Source organism: Apteryx rowi, unplaced genomic scaffold (genome assembly GCF_003343035.1).
Source record: "Apteryx rowi isolate R43461 unplaced genomic scaffold, aptRow1 scaffold_164, whole genome shotgun sequence".
NCBI lineage: Eukaryota > Metazoa > Chordata > Aves > Apterygiformes > Apterygidae > Apteryx > Apteryx rowi.
In genome coordinates, this window is record NW_020447908.1 from 145,267 (window position 1) to 150,399 (window position 5,133).

The following is a 5,133-nucleotide window of genomic DNA, read 5'->3' on the forward strand; positions in this document are numbered from 1 at the left end:
CATCAAAGTATGCCAATGTAAATGTTCTCTAGTTAATAAATAACCCAAACAAGCATTTAGCTGAAAAGCCATTTAACATCAGCTGTAATAAGTGACAAATTACAATACAGAATATCTGTTGAAGAAGATGAGAGAGGACTGAGAAAGGGAAGCTGATCTGTAATGGATGCAGTGCAACTGCTTGTTTACAGTGATTGCTGCACCGTGGCTAACTGGGGTGCCTGACAACCATGCAGCACCGACGTGACAGCTTCCATTTCCCTAATGACATCGCACCCTTCCTAGTATTATTCTATCAAATGTAACATGTATGAAGTAGTGCATATAATTTTCAATAATATTATAAAATTATATGGGCCTCTACGGATGAATAGATTAGATGAGCAGGACACTAGTTTTCCAGCCAAAAAYGGAACAAGGCAAGAAATAGAAGGGTATATCTAACACTATTTTCACCTACTTCTTAATGATTAGAGACTTTCAGCCTAGCAAGGCCCTACTTTGAAAGGAACTGTTATTTTGGCTTTTTGCTGCAGTTATCTCAGTGTAAACACAGGCATTGATATAYCCGTTGTGCAACCAAACGGGGAAAAACTGAAGTTGATAAAACAAGTTCATAATCTACGGGTCCATTATCATCATTTGGAGCCTGCTTTTCTCCTTTTGAAGTCAGCAGGAGTTTGTCATTGCCATCAATGGAAATATAATCAGATTCTTAGTCCATATGGATGGATTTACTATGTATTATTTCCTTCATCACAGAAATAGCTATTTCAGAACCCTTTGTGTTGATCAGGTATTAAGTACACTATCATAAATCCACATTTATCCTGTATATGTTCACCACATCCTGTCTCAGAAAAAAGCAGATACACTGAGAATATGCAAGTACTACTGGAGAAAAGAAAGGGAGAGGGAAGATTTGGAAGAATGTGGTGTTGACCATACTCAGATTTTGGCAGCTATAGCAGTGCCAGCAAATGAATTCGGCCTAGGAGAGACCTGACTAGCTTGTTGTCAAAATGGGAATGGAAGTAGAATGATATGTGTGATGATTTGCCTTCAACACAGATGAAAACATTTTACTTTTGATAATCAGATAATCAACTAATAAAGCCTCGGGCTGTGCTAATTTGTTGGAGTGGAATGTGTTTAGACAGGATGATGAACATATTTTGATAAGGCATTTGCGAGACAGCACAGTTGTGATTCCAAGGAGTTTGGTAAGATATGTGTAAAGTCCCTACAACCCTAACAATGTAGTTAATGTGGAGATGATGTAAATGCAAATGAATCTGATCTCTAACCAAAACAATATAGGATCTAAATGTGTTTTGCAATATATGGCCATATGTATATTTAAATAATGTATAAATTAGCTGGCTTGTTTTTTTAAAAAACATGTATTTGCAATGGTTCTTTGGAGAAGGCTAAGATGTGCAGTGAAAAGAAGATCTTTTAGATGCATGTGACTGTGTGTGGAAAAAAGGTGTAACGTGAGAGGACAGGGTAAAGAAGCATTGGGTGTGAGAGACTGAGTAGGAGGATAAAAGATGGAGGAGATAAAAGGGTTGAGAGAGGAGAGATAGAGACAAGAGAAAATGTATGTCTGATCTTCAAGATAAGGGTAAATAGCTGCAGTTCAGTACAGTAAGCAACAGGAAGCCAAGTAGTGATTTACATGGCCAAAGCAACAGGAGAGGAGATGACACAAAAGCCTAATTTTGGAGAGATTCTTGGGAAARATAAACAAAACAAAAAAAAAAGCATTAAGGAAAAGGTTATAAATGGGTACCAGACTATATATGAAAATATTAGCAGTTGTCAGGCAAATGTATTTTTATTTCTCCAGTAAATATTGGTAGGAAGTCTCAATTTTCAGGAATTTAATATTATGGATGGGTTTAATTTGTTATGTTTCTTCTTCAAAATAATGCCAAATAAAGGTGTCTCCAGCCATGGATTAATCATTTGCCAAACTTAGTTTTTAATTAAATGCATTACTGTGCTATGTGAGAGAATAAAGGAGTAAACATCAAAGTTGCTCTGTTCAGCTCTTGTTAAAATGGGAAAACTGTTTTTTCCTTTGGAATTTTAAGTTTTATACTACATACTACATTATACTACTATTTGCCCACGGCAAATATTTTTTATGGCTGAATTATAAACTTCTTGAGAAACAGGTTTATAATAGAAATACAGACAGTCTTCAAAAAAGCATTATAAGCGCCAAGTCAAATTAYGAAGCAAAGATGGGCCTGAACCCAAAACCCAGAGCTAGCCACTCCATTAACTTTTACATACACTGGATTCAGATTCAGTCTTTGTAGCACTAACTCATCCTTGCCATAAAATCACATTACTGATGTGAAAATGGAGAGCTGAACAAATGTGTAAGCAGTTGCAGGATCAGGACCCAAAATATTGTGACTAAAATGTGAGAAGCGGATTATAAAAAAAGACTTCTGAATGTTTCATTTGATGCCAATTTATATTCAAGATGATTAAAGATTAAACATTTTCAGATAAATATATGTAAACCAAGGATAGAATGTCTTCACTCATCATTTGAGCGCAATTCATACATGGACAGAAACATGTGCCTATGTCTATGAACCAGAGAGAAAACGATGTGTAGAAAAAACAGACTAATAGCATTTACATTATGATAGGAAAGGTCATTAATATAGCAGACTCTGCTATATTTTCTAGGCCTTAGGAAAAAAAGGCCCTACAGAAAAAAATCTCAGTGTCAAACCCAAAATGTCCACACAGTGCTGAGGAAAGGCAGAAATCCTGCTTCACAGGCCGCATTAGCCGCAACAGAGGCTATTCCTCTTAAACTGTCTTTGCAGCCTCATGCACAGATCTCTGTGTAAGAGGAGGAAGGAATGATCTTTTAGACAGGAGCATGTTGAAATAAACCTTGGTATATGGATTAGTGGTTACAAGGTAGGTTGAGCTGATAAAAGCAACCTTCGTCATTAGACTTTACCATTTAAGATATTATGCCATCTTCATTTAATGTAAATGTTCTAGATTTAAGTATTTAGTTTTTCATTCAGAGAATTGAATTTCTTTTAAAATATATTATCTAATAATATATTGTGCCTATATCTACAGAAAATAACTTGCTAATCTGATAGGAAAACAAATGGGAAAAAAAACACTTTTTTTGTTTGGAGCATACAACTGGGAACGGGTATAGTCTCTCTTCCGATTCATAGAGCCTATCCGATAGGACAGTGTTAATCCCAATATGAGACAGCCATCATTTTCACAAGATAAGTGTAATTTTTTAATATACATACCCTCTGAGTATCTGCTTAATAGTTTTCAGTTACAAAATTAAATTTTGCTTTTGAGACTGAGTTTTGAAAATGAACATGTATGTATACACTTGTGCAAATCCTCCAATAAGCTGCCATTAGGAGGCAATTTCTGAATTCAAAAATAGATATACTTTATTTAAATAGCAGTATTGTCCCTCAGTCAGTCTCAGCCTGGAATGTGCATCAGGACAGTACCAATTTATCTCAAGGACTGTCCAGCAGCATAAGAGTTTTAATAAGCAGAGGGCACTGTTACTTTTCCCCTTCCCCCTTGTTCTGGGAATTTCACTAAAAGAAAAAAATAAAGGGGGCTTAATGTGCTACCCATAAAATATACATCCCAATCAATCAAGAAAATGCATCGGTATTGTATATGATGATCCAGAGACTGCCTAAAGACAGGGAAATGAGACTGAACCCAATAATTCAGCCTGACTAGTTCCTGCCTGCCCGACTCCCAGCCGAGGATCGTGGCCTGCCCGCAGACACCAGCATGGGCAGCGGCAGAGACTGAGGGAAGAATGAAGCACACAGAATATAAGAGGATCAAACTGTGCTTTAGTGCATGATATTACAGAACTGCAGTCACGGAAGAGAACGGGAATGGCAAAAACTCAGAAAGTAGGGATGAGAGAGTGTGCAGCATGAAACCAGCAGACAGATTTCCTAGGGACTTAATCTCCAGACTTCAGCTGACCTTAAAGTCGGGGCTTCAAAAGGGCAGCGAGGGAGAGTGTGAGTGGAAGGCTTAGATCCCAGGCGGGAGACAAAGGGGTGGAGGGGGCCGAATCTGTGTATGATTTCTGAACACAGATGTAACACATTTGTAGTTAATCTGTGTGGCTGCAGACTTACAACTATGTTTGAAAATTATTTCAAACATAGTTACATCTTTGGAGTGGACAGGCATTTACTGCTCCGGCTGCTCCAAGAAAATGACCCTGCCCCCTAGCAAAGCCTAGCTATTTTCCCTGTGATCCTTCAGAAGGACTCCTTGTGGAGCGGGTCAAAACTCTGCTGCAAGTGAAGAGAGCGGCTGACATCCACCCTTGGCCACAGGTCATTTTCCTAGCGCAAACCCATCTTTTGGGACCATTTAATGCCGTGTTTCAACTTTCAGCTTTCAGAGCTCTTCCTCTAACCCCCACCCCAGGGACCAGATTAGAGGCAGCTCTCCTCGACGCAGAGGGAACTCAAAGCGCTCCACGTGAAAGCAGCGCTCCCTGGGCGAGGGGGCAGCCTGTAAGGCAGGTGGCAGGGCGAGGAAGGGACAGGCCCTCGTGCCGGTGAGCACCAGCTCACCCAAGGGAGCAGAGGGATTCAAAGCCCACCGTGTTCCCCTTGTCCCCTTGTCCCCTGGGGCGAGGGCACATGCACTCCTCAGAGGGGACTTCAGGCCGCACGGCCTCCCCGGGGAGCAGAGCCGGTGGGGAGCCCGGCGGCTCCTCAGGCCCCTCCAGAGGCGGTGTGGGAGACGGGCAGACCGAGGGGGGCGAAGCAGCGAGGGAAGCGGAGGGAGGCAGGGAAGCAGAGGCAGAGTGGGCGGAAAGGGGGTGGCAATAGGGGCAGTGGCAGAGGGTGCAGGGAGGCTCCCCGGGGGTGCAGGGACGCAAGGGGGTCACCGCGGCTCGGCCTCCGCCAGCGAGCCCGGCAGCCCCTGGGCTGGCAGGGGACGGTGCTGTCCCATGGGGGGACACGCGTGGGGCCGGGTGCCCCCTCGGGGCACGCACGCATTGCTGGGGGCAAACGGGGAGGAAAGGGAAGGGAGCGGGTCCGGGGGCGGCGCCCGCGGCAGCGGAGC